This window comes from Mastomys coucha, unplaced genomic scaffold (genome assembly GCF_008632895.1).
Source record: "Mastomys coucha isolate ucsf_1 unplaced genomic scaffold, UCSF_Mcou_1 pScaffold16, whole genome shotgun sequence".
NCBI classification, from domain to species: Eukaryota; Metazoa; Chordata; class Mammalia; order Rodentia; family Muridae; genus Mastomys; species Mastomys coucha.
In genome coordinates this window covers 91,584,494-91,603,599 of record NW_022196898.1, presented here as the reverse complement: position 1 = coordinate 91,603,599, position 19,106 = coordinate 91,584,494, and positions in this window count along the sequence as shown.

Sequence of the window (19,106 nt, the reverse complement as noted above, 5' to 3'; positions counted from 1 at the left end):
AAACTGCAGGAGAAGAGCCCGAGAGTGTGTTGCGTCATTCTTGCTGGTCGAGGGTGGTCGCGACAGGTAGACACGTGCAATAAGCAGACTTCTTAATCTGGACACATCTCTCCTTCCTTAGAAGCTTTATGATAAATATTCGACAACAAATTTTACCTATAAAAACGCCTGCAGATGTTGAGCTTTATATTTATATTAAATCAATATGTCCCTATATTTTAGTGACTGACATTCAATCTCACCTACAAGGTACAGAACAATCATTTCATGGAGCGCTGTGAAGTCTCTGTAAGAGTTGGTGGAGATGCAGTAGTTTTATGTTTAACTTTAAGTTATACTTTAAAAAAAAAAGCTTTGCAGAGATAATTATCACCATTCGCCAGCTTATGTGGTGCTAATACGAATCTGTGCAGCAAGCCGAGTGTGTGTGGGACTCAGGTAGCCAGTCAGGGGTGCCATCATGAAGAAAATCCCTGGGTACCTTCTTGCTTTGTATTCTTCTGCCTGAATGTGTGGGGGGGGGGGGGGAATTGAGCCCAGAGAGCAAGAAGAAGTCACTTGATTAGGTGGCTCAAGATGCTTCAGGTCCACCCTTAACCCTCAGCCAGTCTTAAGAAAGGCATCGAGGGAAGTGTACCATTTGCGTTTAGAAACCGATGAGCCTGATCTAAGCTTTGTTTAAAAACATAAGAGCCTGACCCATGCGTTGCTTCTCTTTTCTTCTTTTAAAGAAAGCAAATAAAATATTTTGCTGATGATGGCACTTTCTGTATGTGTTTGCATGTTGGTACCTAAACGCAATATGTCTGGAAGATGTTGCTATTTCACACTCCACGCACAAGAAAGAGTAAATTGTAGGTCCTGATTATCAACAGATAACAAGACATACTGTATATAAATAAATGCTCAGCAGCATCAAAACCCATTATTGGATTAGCTATATAATCATGTCTCAGGCTGTAAGCCTGTGCTGACAAATGAACACTTTTCATTTGGCTCAAGGTCCTCATCAGCAACGGAACTAATTTTACATTCTCACCCATTAAGTGAATAAGATGTGGAAAAAGCTGTCTGCTTTTTGAAGTGTAAATTTGCCGCTACAGGCTGTGCAGACCAAAGCGCTTTTGAAGCAGGCAAATGAGATCATCTCTAGGGACATGCCAACCTCACAAAGTTTAGGTCACTTCTACTGGAGGGATAAGGTATGTGTGTGTGTGTGTGTGTGTGTGTGTGTGTGTATGTGTGTGTGTGCTTACCAGGGTCACGGGACTGAGGTGTCCATGGATGCTGGGCTGTGGGGGTTCTCTTGGTCATAGAGGATGGACACTTCTGAACCAGAGTTATAGTCGGGGGCCTAGTTTGATGGTTTGGTCAGAATGGTCTGCATAGACCGTTTGATTGAAATGGTCTGCATAGACTCATGTATTTCAATGCTTGCCGGTAGGGAGTGGCACTATTAGGAGGTGTGGCCTGGATGGATGAAGTGTGTCACTGTGGGGACGGGCTTTGAGGCTCTGAGGACATATATGCTCAAGCTACACCCAGTATGACACCCAATCTCCTTCTGCCTTCAGATCAGTATGTAGAACTCTCAGCTACCTCTCCAGCACCATGTTGGCCTACATGAAACCATGCTTTCTACCATGACAATAATGGACTAAAACTCTGAAACTGTCAGTCGGCCCCAGTTAAATGTTTTCTAAGAGTTGCTGTGGTCACAGCGTCTCTTCACAATAATAAAACCCTATCTAAGACACCTCGTCTCTTTCTTCTCTAGAAACAAAGGTCCCACAAAGTGACAGAGAGTCCAAGAGGAAGGACCCAGGGTTCAGCAGGATTGATGAGTAAAATTTTCCATGTATTAGGAAAAGGGGGCACCGTGGAGAAGGAACAGGTCACCCGCACTCATGTGTTCCAAGTTACCCTAGACATGCGGTGTATCAGAGAGTCCACAGTTCTGTCTCTAGCACAGACCTTTCCGTTGAAATCCAGGGTTCTACAGACACCGAGAACTTGTCATATCTGTATCTCATGTATCTCAGATTTATCATATTCAAGTAAAAACCCTGGACGCTGCTGCAAGAACTAATGCCTTCTCTTTTAGGTTTCATAAATTGTCTCATCCTTTTTCTTACTCAGTACGAAAATTCTTTTTTAGTGTTTACTAATTGTGCAAAATAATGTCTGGACATTTTATTATGTGTATGAAGTAGACTTTGATAATTCTCACTCTTCATGGCCACCTGTTGATGCTGGTTCTACTGGTCCCTTTCTCTTCTCAAATCTCTCCAGTATATTTTTATAGCTTTCAAAAGTCTAGATTCCGTGGATGAGAAAAACATGGGATTTAGCTTTCAGAGTCTAGCTCATTTTGCTTAGCACGATGGTCTCCAGTCCACTGTTTCCTGTTAATACTAGGACTCTATTTTTCTTTATAACTGAATAATAGTCCATTGTATTAAAAAAAAAACCTTCTGGTTTTGTTTCTGATTCTTTGTACATAGTCCAGGCTAACCTTGAATTTACCATTCAACTACCTTAACCTAACAACTGCTGGGATTACAGGTATGTGCTATATCACTCTTGGCTTAATGTACCACATTGTATATATCCATCCCTTGTTGGGCATCTATGTAGTTTTTCTAATTTATCAGCTAGAATATTAGAAGTTAACTTTCAATATTTTTATCACATTCTCTGTTTCTCTGTTTCTGTCTGTCTCTGTCCCTCTGTCTCTGTCTGTCTGTTTGTCTGTCTCTGTGTGTGTGTGTGTATACAACTAGTTGGAATTGGCTCTCTTTTTCTATTGTATGAGTCCTGGAGTTCAAACTCAGGTAATTGAGTGTGGCAGCAGGTACGTTTATCTACTGAGCCATCTCTCTTACCCCTAAAAGTCATTCTTACTTTCCCACTCCCCCCCCCATGAATTAGCTATAGTCTATTAGTATCCAAACTAATTTATAGAAAATAAATTGCCTGTGGATGCCTAAGCATGAAGCATCACCTCTCACATTTGCCACAATAACATTGCCTTCTGCCACCTTACTCTAACCCCTCCCATCTCACTCTAACCATGTTTACCTTATGCTAACCACTCCTTCTTCCTATGCATATGGGATCAGTGTCCCAAAGCTTTGTATGTGCCTTGGAATGTGTGTGTCCCTTTCTTCATGGGTCATTGGCCACCAGTCCACAAGGATGAAGGGAGCAGAGCAGAGTCAACTAAAAGATTGACTTCTGGGGTCAGCTTCAATGACACAGCTCAACTTTACTCAGGGTGAACAGGGACTATGCAGATCTTTGGTAGTTGGTAGGGATTTCCAGGGTGGGCATATTATTGGGTTGGGCTGAGGTTCTGGGAATGGCTCATTTACATGAAGAGGAATTTTTTGGGGAGAGCAGAAGTTTACCCTGTAATCTGACCATAGACCATGTGACTATACTCAGAAGTGGGGGAAGTAGAGTCATGCACCAGCATGCGTAGGCTGAGAGCAGGGAGAGAGCAGTCCTATCTCCTGCTGGTCTCAGGATGAGATCTTCAGAGTTTTGGGAGTGTCTCAGTCTCACAATCACTCTTGTTTCAGGCTAGCTTCCCCATCACATGCCCACAGTGGGAGGAGTCAGGCCCTTGGTCAATTGGGTCCTAAATACATGTTGAAATGCTCAGAATGGGATAATGTTTGAAAACAGGGTCACTGCAGGTGTAATTGCTTAGGATGACATCATATTGTAAGAGAGTGGACCCTCTGCAATATGGGCTTTATCTTCTAGAAGGACTATCCTGCAATAGTAGGTAGGTAAACGTGTTCATTTGAAGACGATGTGCTAGCTCAGATGGACACTTCCTGAAGGCTTCCAGAAACCACCAGAAGAGAGGTGTGAGGCTGATTTTCCATCTAAGTCCTCGGTAGGACCAACCCTGCCAACAATTGATCATGACCCACTAGCTTCTAGAACTTCCTGCGTGGCGATTCTGTTGTTTACTCTAGCAACTGCGTATAGCCGAGTCCCACCCATCTCTAGCTCTGATCCCCAAGATCCTGTATTATTTATATTCAAACTCAAATTCTTTATCATAATCAACAAAACTGCTGCATGATCTGGCCCCAGCATCTTCTTCAGTTTCATTTTCCAGCACCACTAACATCATTGTCTCCACAGTATCAGCTACTTTTCTGTTATTTAGTGATGTCAAACGGCCCCTCGTGATGACTTTTGTACACTGTGCCCTCTACTTGGACTGCCTGCCTCCTCTCTACTTTTTACAGGCCTAATATCCTACTCTCAAAGTCTAATCTTCCAGGCTACCCTTCCCCACCCCTGTGGCTACTGTCTGTCTCAGCTCACTTTCCTGTTAAAATTACTTAGTGCACTCTACATTCAATTTATATTCTTAGATATTCACATTCTTTTTAGAGCCTAGTTTATATGGACCCAGGAAATCTTGTCACTGAAGTTTACCAATGTCTCTCTGGCACTTGACTCAGTGTCTGGCTTATCCCAAGAGCTCATCCTGTTGCACATAAGTAGATATAAGAAAAGAAATTGCTTAGGAAGGCTCTCCTTCCCAATCCCCACTGCTAGTGATTCATATTCAGTATAACTCTTTATTCTTTTGGTTATTATTTGGGAAAGAATGCTTTTTACTTATGAAGCATTGTTTGGCTTTCTTTTTTGCCAGGACTGTCTAGCTCAGGATATCTGTCAAGGATTGCAAGGCCTGACCGAACATGTAGTTGGAGTGATAGCACAGGGAACATGAGCAGTAGGTCAGGTCTTTCTCTATGACTTTCATCAACATGTCTGTGCCTATCTCCATAAGGCTCTGTCTACTGGGCAGCCAGCGTGCACTGCTATACAGAAACAGTGCCTTTGCTAAGTAAAAAAATAGGAAGTTACGTGGGTGACTGTGGGTGAGAGTGACAATTGAGCTGTGCTCACTAAAATCTGTTCTTTCTTCCTGGACACAAAATTAAATAACATTTCCCAGCCTCCCTCGAGTTAGGAGTGGTCATATGACCATTATGTCTAGTGGTGTGTGGGCAGAAGTAATGGTGTCTGTTGTAGGCCTAGCTCACAGAAAACTTTCCTCACTTGCTGTTCGTTTTCTGCTACAGTTTCATGGGTTTTCAATGTCCACAGCAACCTTAGAAACTGTTGGTTGAAAATAGAAATACTTCGCTTTGGGTCTCTGATGACCAGATGGAAAAACGTCTTCCCAATAAGCCTGAACTGGCCGGGCGGTGGTGGTGATGCATGCCTTTAATCCTAGCATTTGGGAGGCAGAGGCAGGCGGATTTCTGAGTTCGAGGCCAGCCTGGTCTACAGAGTGAGTTCCAGGACAGCCAGGGCTCCACAGAGAAAGGCTGTCTTGAAAAAAGTTGATGACAACCCATTGCTTTAAGACTCTGGCACAGGGGGAAGAGAGGATGTCTGCGAGGTGTCTTTCTATCCTATGCAGTATTTCTCACTTCAACACTGTGTCCTCTCTGGCCTAGACTCCCTCAAGGGCATCACGGGGGCTTTGAAATCAGCAGTGAGAAACAACATTTGCGATGCAGGACTCAGGGGCCGGAAGGAGGAGAAAAGGGCAAGAGAGAGCCTCAAAACCCGCTGAGACTCAAGCTCTCTTCTCAGTGACTGTCTTTAAGGAGGGTGGGGTCTGTCTTCCTGGCCCCTGGATAAACTATCTCAGCCCAGTGATTGGTAGAACTAAGCTTAATGATTGAGAAATAAAGACCTATTTTATCTCACTTCAATGTCACTAAAACCTTGGGAAAAGACAAGACTTAATTGTAGACAGTGTTGTCTGCCCACTGGGATCAGATCAGGTGCTGACTTATATGTCTTCTGGTATGGACATTGGCACTCACATGAGACTACTGACTTCTGACTGAGAGACCTGAGTGACAGGGACCATTGGAAAGACCTTTAGTCTCTCTTCTGCTGCCTCAGTGATGTCCGAGGCCTTGTCTGGGAGGAGCCCTTGTCGTCTGGATCCGACTGTCCCCGTAGGAGATAAGGGAACACTTCTCTGACTTACACTGTGTGTGGAGTGGGGACACAATACTGGTTTTCATTGGGTCAAGCCACCCTGTGTGCTAGTCTCCAGCACAGTCCAGACAGCTTACTCTTTGTTGGAACACAGCCCAAGAATGGAGTCATGTGAGAAAACTCCAAGAAAACGAGACAAGAGTCGTGTGGCCTCAGTTTCTTCAAAACACAAAATTGTTCTTGGGATGTGTTTCATGTTTCTCTCAGGCATAGTGGACAGGAGTGAGTTTACCTCATACGTGTGCCTTGTCCTTGTGATTATATGCTTTGCTAGGGTGACTCTTCTCAAACTCCAGAGCATAAATTGTCTGATGCTCTGAATAAAGTTGGCTGTTGCATGAGACTCTAGTCCACCTCATTTCTAGGTCTCCCTCTCCCAGGTTCATGCCACCAAGTAGAGTGGTAAACAACTCCTTATTTTGTATGCATAGAACCTCAACTTTTGTCAGTTTCTCTCTGGGTGGCCCGGCTGCTCCATTCACAGGATGCCAGGCCTCTCCCAGCCTCAGAGGTAAAATGTGGGTGGGTGAAGTCGGTCATGGTCATTGCTTGAGGAGTAGACATGTCAACCAAGTCTGGCCAATGAGATGCCTGGGGAATTCAGCTAGGGGAATTTTGACAAAAAATGTCTTCATGTCTAGACCAAGAACCAAGAATATTTCCCTTTCATCCCCTGTGACATTAATGTGGGACTCCATGAGACTTGAAGCTGTTACAAGCATCATGTGGCCATAAGGGGAAATGCCAGCAATCAGAACTTGGCAGTATGAAGGGAAGAGGAATCCTTTTGAGACAGGAAAGTGTAGGGACACCTTAGCAACCTGGACTCTGCTTGAGTTGAGCTATTCACGCTCACCTTCTTTTTCAGCAAAGCAGTTATCTGTCCGCACAAATACCCTACTACAAACAATGCAGTAGGCCACTCCTCCCTACTAATTCCTTGGCAACTCCCACTTTGTGGTCAAACATATTCTGGAACATATCCAGTAACTATGAGCAATGGGCTGATCCAGTCTAGACTGGTTTGGGTACATGTTCAGTAAGGTAAACTGTGTCCTCAAAATTATTATTATTATTATTATTATTATTATTATTATTATTATTATTTTATTATTATTATTATTTTTTTGCAGGTGGAAATCCTCTATTTGCAATCTTATGCCTAAGCATGATTGGGTGTGCATTTGATTAATACCAGATGTATCAAGGGAAAGGATATGTGGAGTAAACTAAGGTTTATATGACCTAAGCCTGTCAATCAAAACAGAAAACTACCCACACTCTATAACTTAGAAACCAACTCCTCCTCCTCATTGATTTACAAAAGGAAGCCCTGACAGTTCCTAGTGCAGTTGACCGCTCTAGCCCAGGTAGCCGCCTCTCCCTTGTATCTGTCCTGCGCTTTCGTATTATTTTTGATCACAATCTTTTGCTGTTATTGGTTGTACCTTTTCAAATCTTTGAGAAGATGTCAAGAGACCCCATCAACACTCTTTAGGCTGCTTTAGTTCGCACGTTCACACAAATTATCTTGACTTTAGCAAAGGGGAAAGTGAAGTTGGCCAAGCCCGAATGACTTGCCCAGAATATTGGCCAACAAGGTAGAGGTTAGGTCGCCTTACTCCTGTCTCCTTCTCTCACACTGTTCTGGGGAGCAGGCGGGCTTCTTTTTAATCTTCAAACCATTGGGGATAGGGGTAGCTACATGGAGAATTGCCCTGGGAAACTTCTAAGATCACAGACAACATTAAGGAGGGTTTCGAATGACACAACTTCATGTGCAACTGATGTGACAGTGCCTCACTTCCCTATGTAGGTAGTGCTGTAGGTTCCTTCTGGATTAGCAATACTGTGACTGAAGTGGTGTGTTCCACTACTGAGCGATAAAACATCCCATGCTTTAACAGTGTAGAAGACCAGGCATTTACTATCTTATAGTGTCTGTGGTATATGGGAATATGAGTGGAGATTAGCCGAGTGTGCTCAATGCCCATTCAAGTGCCTGTGTGTGACTGCAGTCTCATCTGCAGTGGAGACCAGGGTAGGGTGCAGACAGTGACCCCTATCCCACCCCCCACCCCTGTTATTGGTAGGACTTGGCTCATTGTAGGCCATAGACCGGGGCTTCAGTTTCCTACTGGTTATACCATGGGTTCGTGCCTCCTGGGCTCCTTTCCAGGGTGGTTCACCACACTGCAGCTGTCAAGGCTGAGTGCCCTTCAGGAATGAAGTGGAAGTGTTCCTGTAGACCAAGTATGGAGGGGAAGACCATGACGATGCTGTGCTGTGCTCGGTAAAGTAGTATTAAGCAGCTCAGTGCCACCCCTAGGGGAGTTAGGGATCATGGAGCTGCCTGCCCATCATAAGGACAAATGAAAAAGCACACAAAATAACTTACCGTGCTACCATTTCTGCAATTTTTTTCATTATTTTGCCTCAAAAAATTGTGATATCTCTTTTCTGAGCTGTCTTCTGTCTTTGTGGACTAGTCCCACACAGTGTCTGTGGGCACTTTATGTCTGCTTTCCCCGTTGAAGACTAAGCGTGTGCCCCTACTATTGTTACTAATCACAATTAATTATGATTCATATCAGTGACATTAGAAAAGATTCCCCACAGTGCAGGGACTGCCACTCATATGGCTTTCCCCTTCTTACTTTACTTCTTTCCCTAAATATCCAGTTTGTGTGTGTGTGTGTGTGTGTGTGTGTGTGTGTGTGTGTGTATCTGCTGTGCATCCTATGTCACATGTATACTGTGACACTCGGTGCTAGCCTGGCTACCACACTGCCTTGGTTTCCCTCCCACGCAGGATGTCATTCATGGATAGCCTGAGATTTCCTCTGGGCATTGGCTTATTCAAGGGAACACCCGAAAGGAAGAGAAAGGCAAGGAGAGCCTCTGCTGTTTGGCCGTTCCTTGGAGACCAGATGCAGCTACAGTACAGAGGAAAAGGGGAAGCTGTTCCAGGACTTCGGTCGCAGAGAAGACTGAAGGAGAAGGAGTTGATATGACTCAAAGGGGCCGAATAGTTGTGGGGGTGTTACTAGCCTAGCAGAGTGTCTAAGACACGGAAAGAGAACTGGACTTTTAATAAAGGGAGGCAGATTAAATTAATCATGACAGGAAAATGAGCAAGAAATGCTTTCACATTGTTATTTAATAAGAAAAATGTGTAATTAACTGATAAAAATAGTTTTTGCAAGAAGCAGGCAGTTAAATAGTTTATAAAGCCAGCCAGGCCCGACGCTGAGTGTCCCTGACTGTTAGCAATCAGAATGCTTTTTATATGGTGTCTTTCTTTGGAAACGCACAAGCCATCTCGCCACAGACATTACCTCATTTGCTTCCCAGCCTAATGAGTGCTTTATGGCTGAGAAATGGAGGAGGAAGGAGGGACTCAGGAGAGATAAACTGAGGCTCAGGGAGAAACTCCCGACCATGACCTTAAAGGCCAGCTATGGGGAATAGTCCTCCGTCTCTCCTCCATCCCCAACCTTATTTTCTGCATTAGCTGATGGCTTTGAATTAAACAATTGCTTCTCTCTTTCAAAAGCTGAACGTAGGAACCTGGGCTGTGTATTCTGGCCGATATGATCCCAGCCTTCCGAATGGGAGGTGGGGGTGGGAAGAGATCCTGGCATTTGCCATCTGCTAAGCCTGTCTTTAATCCTCGGCAAAGTAATGGAATGGAGATGAAGAAAAAAAAATGTGCAGGAATCAGGAGCATAATGCCACCATGAGCAAGCAGCTGTCTGGATTTTTAAAGAGCAAATTCCATGAGACAAATTTAATTGCATTTTTTAATAGAATTAAAAAAAAAAAAACCTTCTACCACATTAGTGGGTGAAGGCAATGAAATGGATGCATCCAGAAATCTCACTTGAAAGATGAATTCAACCGAGCGGATTCTGAGCTCGGCTTCCCGGATGGAAACCTGGCTGGAAAACCCACGTGAGCAGCCGGTGGGCGGCTGTGCACTGGCTGGGAGATGGTGGCCAGCAGCGGAGTGCTTCTGGCAGGCTCTGAGATGGGCCTGTATCTACAGCGCATCCTTATTAATGACTTGCAGGAGGTGATGAGCAGAACATTAATTAAATGTGCACATGTGGCCAAGTGGGAAATTGGCGGCGAGAACAGCAGAGGCAGGCACATAATATCCAGGTACTTGGTTTTCAGCTTCTGTGATTTGGCCTGTGAGAGGTGGCTTGACTTTGCCGTCTCCCTGCTTCCCGCCCCCTGCTGTCTCCTTGCTGTTTTGGGCTCCAACCAGATTTTCACTTGGTGCAACAGGGGCTATATCTTTAGAGCGGGCTCATAAATCCCCCTCCCCCAGCCAAACACCAGGGTGTGTACAAGTTGCCGCTTCTAGCCTGATGCACTGAAAAAGGAAGCCTGCAAAAATTAATATTGATCTAGCAGAATAATGAAACAGCTGCGAAGCCAGTTCACAAACACACTACCACACTTCGAGGCCTGTTTATACCAGCGAAGGGGTGAATAAGCAGGAAATGCAGGCACTGGGAGTTGGGGAAGCTCTTGTGTCTAGCTGATGCCCTCTGAAATAGGTCATTTGACCTCTACATCCATGGAGACATTTGTAAGTTACACAGTGTCCCCAAATCCCAAAGAAAATCATGTGGCTCAGAGAAGTCCAATCTTAACACCGTTTTACCTTCAGTGTTCCACTCTATTCTTAAAAGTTCATTCTGGATAGTGCCAGTAGGTTGGCTGATAGATTTGTCACAGCTGGGTCTTGGCACTATCTTTATTAGAGCTAATATTTATTTGACAATGACTCTGTTGCCAAGAAGGCAAGAACGGCCAGGGGAGAAGTCAATCAAGTGCCGTGTGTTCTGAGATGCTAGATTATCTTTTGTGTTTTATTTGATTTGGGAACCGTGAGCCAAACTCTGGGTAGGCAGAGAGAGCTCTGCAATGGGAAAGGTGATGCTAATGAACCCTATGGTGACCTGAGATTTTGCTGTTAAGGTGGGTGTGTGAGTGATTAGGAAGGAACACACACACACACACACACACACACACACACACACACACACACACCGCAGATAACAATACTTTTAATCTCCCATTCGTGGATGGTTATGGGTTGTAATTAAGTGACTGAACTCATGTGGACTCTTTCAAAGGTAAGAGCTATTATTCTATTCCCCTCTTTACAAGTGAAAAAAGTGGTTGAGGTTGGTGCACAGCCTTTCAGAATACAGAGGAAACTTTGAAAACAAGACCTACAGCAGGCAAGGCTGCCTTGTCCGTAGCTTCTAACCTACCATCATGACCATAACCCAACCTTGACCCAAGGTCACTTTGGGAATGGATGTAACTGAGCTAGAACCCACGCACAGATGGTAAGATGAGTTCTTTAATGACCTGTTTCCTATCTTCACAGTAGGGACTGAGGCGAGGCCACAGATGGGAAGATGAGTTCTTTCGTGGCCTGTTTCCTATCTTCACAGTAGGGACTGAGGCGAGGCCCCAGATGGGAAGATGAGTTCTTTCGTGGCCTGTTTCCTATCTTCACAGTAGGGACTGAGGCGAGGCCACAGATGGGAAGATGAGTTCTTTCGTGGCCTGTTTCCTATCTTCACAGTAGGGACTGAGGCGAGGCCCCAGTGGCAGCTCGAAGCATGTTTTCTGCTCTTACAAGCAACTTGGCTTCGGCTCCAGATATGCATAATTCAACCCGAAAGCAGAAGTTATGACTTGGCTGGGTGGCACCTCTAACAAAGCACTTCAGTGACCCTCTCTGTTCTGTTAGCGTGGATCTCAGCCCTCTGGCAGCTTGTTGAGTCATTTCTTCCACACTACCTAAGATTTCTTTTGATGTATTCAGATTTTTGCAAAACAGCACCATATCCAGAAATGATTTTGAAGCTGTATGTGTTGTTCTAGCACCATTTATGGATTGATGCCCCAGGCTGCTATCTTTCCGGCTCTGGGGAAGTCATCTATTTACCCCCTGTCTGGGATGGCAGGAGTCAGTGTTCTAGGACCGGACTGGCAGAGCATGCAGTTTCAATCAGGGCAAGGAAGTTTTCAATGGTGAAAAAAAAACCCACTTTTGGCTAAAAGCTTTGGTTGGATGTTTAAGGATCTCTACCATGGGAAGATAACCATTGTATTTTGCAATGACTATATCTTGCAGTGGTATTCCTAAACTGTTCCCCACACCCTGAGTGTGTGTAATGGTGAAGGTGACAGTAGCCAACATAGTGACAATATAAAATTATGCTATTTCTGTTAAGGCAGACACACACACACACACGCTAGAGAGAAGAGCTAATCACGTCAAACACACGCTTTAGGGAAATCTAATCTTGTTTACCTTTATGGTTTTCTTGTAGTTAGGCTGATGCAGCAAAGTAACACCATGTGACTTGTAAGACAGGGCTGGAGGAGGTCAGGGAGCTTCCATGGATTCTCTAGGGTTCCTTGTTCTGGGTGGAATTAGTTACTTACGTTGTCCAACTCCCCTGAGATACCTGTGGGAGAGGTGAGGTGCTGGCGCTCTGGTCAGTAGAACCAACAGAGACTAGTCCTCTCGCCAATTTTAACATGGTTCTGGACGTGAGAGTGAATATGTCTTGAAGCCAAATGTCCACAGACTACCAAGCACCTATGTGGAAGCTCAATGGGTTTCACACTGAGTGAACCACATAGATGAGCCCCGCCTGAGTCCTTGAGGTGCGAGATTTACAAAATAGAATTAGTGATGCTTATTTTTGAACTTTTAAAAATTCTAGGGTATTTTGTTATAGAGAATGGGACATTTCTAACCACCCATGTTTAATTTTATTCAAGTCCTGTACACCATTGAGAAGACAAAAATGAAAAATCAAAGATATTTGACTCTGTATTAGGAAGCAAGCCAACTTGACAGGACTCATCATTGGCTCCCTATCAACATGTCCAGCTAGGAAACAGGATCAGCCAATATGTGGTTCCCAGCTTGTTTTCTAGTCAGTGGAACTGATGTAGCACCAACCTGAGCCATGGCAACATTTGATGAAAAATTCCTATGCCCCGAAGTATCATCCACACAAATTATTCAGATGTAAAATACATTGTGATCAAAATTCCCAGCCTTAGAGTCGTGCAGATCCAATGGCTGGGAAACAGTTTGGTCACTTTCTTTGTTCAGGATTGTGTCACCAAGCTTGGAAGGCTCCTGGCCTTTGGAAGAGGTTGCCGGTTCTGAGGACAGCCATATGGAAATGTCCGTGCATGTGGCCCACTGTTGGAAATCATCTTGTGAATGGATCACTGTCACTTCTGCAGGAGGCGGCTGTCCTATATTGTCTTTTTAAAGAACATGAGGCAGGATTTTCCCTGTCCAGTTATATTAAAATATTAGTGCAGCAGGAGGCTTGTGATTGGACAGGGAAAAGGGAGGCAGAGCGAAGACTTGCAGGGCCAGAGCATCTGAGGAGGAAGGGAGAAGGCCAAGATGGAGGGGGACTGACAGAAGAAGAACCTGAACCAGCGTGACTTTAAATAGCCATAGGTAGTTATGATATCATGACGGTTAGAATAATTGGGATAATTTGTCTAATCTAGGTGGACAGCTTTTATCATTATTAATTGGTTTTGAAATTATTGTATTGGCATCTTTTGAATTGAGAATTTATTGATATATAAATCTGATTGGTTAATTCTAAGCTTCAAGAGTTTTGATTTACTTTGTTTTTTGTTTTGTTTTGTTTTGTTTTGGGTTTTTTCGAGACAGAGTTTCCCTGTATAGCCCTGGCTGACCTGGAACTCACTCTGTAGACCAGGCTGGCCTCGAACTCAGAAATCCGCCTGCCTCTGCCTCCCAAGTGCTAGGATTAAAGGCGTGGGCCACCACCGCCCTGCCTTGATTTACTTTGTTTACTGGAATGTGAGACCGGCGACTACAGGAGTTTATGACTGAGAAGGAACTAGTGGCTCCAGAGACAAGCGAACCATAGATGCCAACACAGTGATCAGTTGCTGCAGGGAGGATGGGGAGGTGGGGAAGGGGGGGTAGCTAAAGACAAAGCCGGTGGGATCCTGCAGTGGCTGACCGCAGGGTGGTCGTTGTGTGGGGCTGGAGTGGCAGAGAAGGAAACTCTGGAGCTCCAGCCCCACTGGAGAGTTGGCGGGCACAGAGTAGCCCAGTGGGACCATCCCAGGGCATAGAGTTGCTGGTAGTAGCACAGGAAGCCTGCTGATCATTTTTAAAATTTTCCGCAACAAGAACAGTGTAAAACAAACAAGAAAGAACAAAGTTTTCAGCTCGATCGATTCGCCATCTCCTGAGTCCCTGGGCTGTCTGTCTCTGTTTCCCTTTCCCCTCTCCATGCTGGTGTTGCGGCTGCTGTACCCAGCTTTTACATGGATGCTGGAGATCCAAGTGTGGCTTTCCGTGCTTGCACCATCAGCACCCTATCCACTGAGCAATCTCTCCATCCCTTGCAAATACTTTCTGTAATTAGCTTTATTTCCATTGCAGAAGGCTGCATGTTACACTAGGCATGGATGTTTAAGGGAAACATGTAGTGTATAGAAAGGGCAGCTCCTGGTATACACAGTAAACCATCAATAAGCTGATGAGCAGGGCTAGGAAGATGGCTCTGTGGGTACGGTGCTTACCAAGCCTGCATTCACAAGCACCTGAGTTTGGATTTCCAGCATCCACATAAAAACCTTGAGTATGGCAGGGCATACTTACAAGCCCCGAGCTGGGAAGGCAAAGGCAAGAGAGTCTCTGGGGCTTGTGGTCAGACTGTCTAAGCAGTCAGTGAGTATCAGGACCAGCAATACAGTCTGTCTGTCTGTCTGTCTGTCTGTCTGTCTGTCTGTCTGTCTCTGTCTCTGTCTCTGTCTCTGTTTGTCTCTGTCTCTCTGTCTCTCTCTTTCTCTCTCTCTCTCTCTCTCTCTCACACACACACACACACACACATACACACACACACACACACACACACACTTGCCATGCATCTCTGCACATGAAGACATAGACCAATACATACACACCTAATGAGTAAATATGTGATTATTATCACATTTCTTCTGACATATTTTTGGGCATACCCAGTGTTTTAAGATCTGTTCCATTGTAAAATGTCCCTCCTATTGTGTATCTCTGTGTGTGAATGTGTATGTATACACAGAGGGACAGGAGTGTGGCAGGTGAACCATAAAAGGCCGCCCTCCAGGTGGATAAATCAGGGCACCATTCTCTAGCTCGGGTCACTTGTTACAAAGCACAGGTCGAGGTCCAATGGCCTTCTGGTCCCCTCCAATTCTGTGTATAATCATGTTGATTTGTTTGTGGGGACTGTTATATTTTCATTAAATGTTGAGTTTAGGAAACTAGTAGCAAGAATGCTAAGCACAGTCATACAGTAGGGATTTTTAATCCAAACATTATTTATCCAGGACTAATCAAAAATACAATGAAAGGATTTAAAAAAAATAAAAAAGCAAACTGAGAATCCGCCAGACATAAAACAAATGCCTTCCTCTCCAGTTCTTCCAGACTCATTCAAACATCTGGGGGATTTACAGGTGTTAAAATTGCCCCTTGAAAGAAACCTTTTTATTTCCTGGGGTGATGGAAATATATTGATAATTACAAGAGGAAATGAGTTTTTTAAAATAAAACAATTAAAAGGGCTTAGCATTTAAATGAAAGAGAATGTAATTTTCCTTTATTTTATCTGTCATTAAATTGATGTTACAAGCTATTAGAAGAGTTTAGTCAAGGCCGATTTTCAAATATAATCTCTACTGAAGTGGGAGATTGGAGGGGAGGGTGAGCACAGCTCAGTACTAATGTACCTCCACACACATATGCAAACACATGCGCACACACGCATGTGCCTCAATGGGGTTATTTCTTTAAAAATTATGAAAGCTGAAGTGAGAAACAGAGAATGATAATGTAGACCCATGAGCATGAGCAAGAAAGTGGTGACCCTGTCGCCTGGTAAGAGGCTATTCTTGATTCAGTTGAAATAAATTCTTTACCCCCGTCTAAGTGTGTGTGTATGTGTATGTGTGTGTGTGTGCGTGCATGCAATGCATGTTTGCATATGTGCAGGTGTTCATACATGCATGTGTAGGACAGAGGTTAACGCTTGGTGTTTGTTCCTCAGTAGTCATCTACCATGTTTTGTGGAGTTACGGTCTCTCACTGGTTTCATCCACTATGTTTTGTGGAGTTATGGTCTCTCACTGGTTTCATTCTCCATGTTTTGTGGAGTTACGGTCTGGGTCTGTCTCTCACTGGTTTGAAACTCACCAAGTAAGCTAGCCTGGCTTGCCTGCAGGCTTCAGGGATCCAACTGTCTCTGCCTCCCCAGTGCTGCATTGCAAGGGAATACTACCATACCTGGCTTTTCAGGGCTTTGCATTTCTATAACAAGCACTTAAGACTGAACTACCTTCCCTAGTCTCACCCTAGTCTTTTTTGGCAGTAGATACCTGAACGCAATTAGGGAACACAGGTATTTGATATCTGTATAATCTGAATAGAGCTGAGTTACTGTGGGTACTCCAAAATTACTCAGGGCAAGTGAGAATATTGACACTCTGAAGATAAATAAATGCTGTAAATCAGAGCCTCACAGATCTCATTGTAATTTAACAATAATCAGTACTGTATATTTATCGAAGTACACCATTAATTATAGCTAAAACCTTACACCATCATTAACAGGGCATATTGCATTTGTTATGGCTTGCAGTGATGATTACATAGAAACGACACACACGCATGTTTCTATGCAGCACGGCTGTCTTTTGTTTGGGTTCCCAGTATGTGCTGGGCTCTGAGACTAAAAGCATTTGTGACCCGCCTTTGTGAGAACCTTGCGAGGCATGAGCGTTTGTCCCTGTTGGTAGGTGAGAAGTGGAGACTTACAACATGGCCTGTGAGCGCACAGCTAGGAAGCCGTGCAGGCAGAGCTAGGACACACTCCTCACGTGCCTCAGATGAACATGGCACCACTGAGACTAGCTCATGTGATGGCTGGGAAGGAAAATAAAATAAAATAAAATAAAATAAAATAAAATAAACTTGCAGACAAGAAAATACTACCACCACCACCAAGACCAAAACTTAGGAACCATCTCACCGTGGAAGCTGTGGTGTGTCACAGTGTGTACCACAGTGGATCCCTCTGTGCACACATCTTCACTTGCAAATGTTTGTTTCAATGAGGCATTGGTCTGGTTCAACATCTCTGACTTCTGTGACTCCATCCATATTGGATCCTCACTGGGACTTTTCCCAGGTGTCCTGTTGTTGCCTTGTGCCATGGAGATCCTGTGGCTTTGGAACAAACAACCAATCATGGATGACATACATTTTGGGGTGAGCCAGTTTGGAGCCCTGGATCTGGGCCTGGGTGGTAGATGAACTGGTCAGACCTCTTGGTCTCCATTATCCACACAACCAGGGTGAGCTCTCCGGCACTGTTCTGGCTAGGCTGACCAAAGCAGCCATCAGCAGGAGGTAGGGTCTGCTTTCCCGCTCTCTCACCTGTGCCTTCTCCATCAGAGCCAGCTCCCCTGTTGCCCAGGAGAGGTGCAGGGCCTGCTCTCCCAAGTGTGGGATCTGAACTTCAAGACTGAGCTGCCGGGCTTTCTCCAGAGCCAGTCCTGCCCCAGTTTAAGATTGATGGGAATGATGTTGACATCATAGCCCAAGCTTGCTTAGGGTTGTTGATGCCTCTGGCTTTGCCCCTGGCATCTCCTGTAGACCCTTGTAGTTGATGTTCCTCTGGGTCCTCCCTGTTTTCCTCATTGTTCTGTATCTACCTGGCTATCCTTGCCTTGTCATCCCTCTCTTCTTCATCTTTACTCTCCACAGCATCTCAGTAGAACGGGACAACTTCTTCTCATGTTTAAGACACTTGTAAGTTTTCACAGGAGAATTGAGAATGTTTTATGATTCTGTAGCTGGAAAACTAAATTCTTAACAGAAGAAATGACTTGGGTGTTTTAGAGACAGATTTGGGTGGTAGAAGGAGAGGGTGCAGATATACTCGGGATGTGTAGATAAGACACACGCTGTTGGGAAGTGCTGTGTGCAGGGTTTGAGCTGTGGAAGACAAAGGAGCCAAGTGGAATTTGGTGTGTGGGACAGAGAGCTAGCTAATCTAAGGAGGCTGACTGAAGAGCTTGAGAAAGGTCCCCTGGAGCTGGGAGGGGTTTGGAGGAATGCTTTGGCCCTTGAAGGGCTGTAGAATGTGTGGACTGTGGGAGCTGATTATCCACAAAGAGCTGGCCTCTTGAGTTACTAACCTTCCAACAGCTCCGAACTGCTCTACCATGAACAGCACCAGGAGGTCTTCTCCAGTTCTCATCTTTCCTCGTGGACTAAGTGCACACTGAGTGGTTTTGAGGACACTGAGGTACTTGGGGCCAGGATTTAGGAAAGATGGAACACAGAGATAGAAGAGAAGAAGCCAAGAGATTAGAAAGAATCATTGAAAATGGTCTATTTCATAGACCTCCCTCTGCAGAATGAAATATAGCAAACCAAACATACCCTGAGTTTAAGCTGACACAGAAACATCACTCCTACCCAGGGCCTATCATCACAGAAAGGCCCTGTCCATGTCTATTAGAACAGTCAAGAATAGTCAAGGCGTGGGAGATCCAGGTACACAGGGCTCAGTGGCCGTCAAACACTGAGTGTTGGGCTAGGACAACAGAAGGTGGGCATGGAGATATTTCCTGCCTTACTCAGTTATTCCCAGAGAAAAGTCAGTGAGGACCAGCATCTTAAATTCTCTCCCCGGGTGTGAATTGGGAGTGGAAAGCCGCTGACACCGGCACTTTGTGGGACCGACAGAGTGGTGAGAGAGTCGTGGGAGATCCACTCAGGGCTGTCATCACGGAGAACTTGGACAAGTCTCAAGTTTAAAGTCTTACATTTTTTTTTAACTGGATAGCTGGATTTGAAAATGGACAGGATGCAATGTGTGATGGCCCACAAGTGTAATCTCGGCACTGAGGGAGGCCGAGGCAGGAGGATGGCAAGTTGAGGCCAGCCTGTG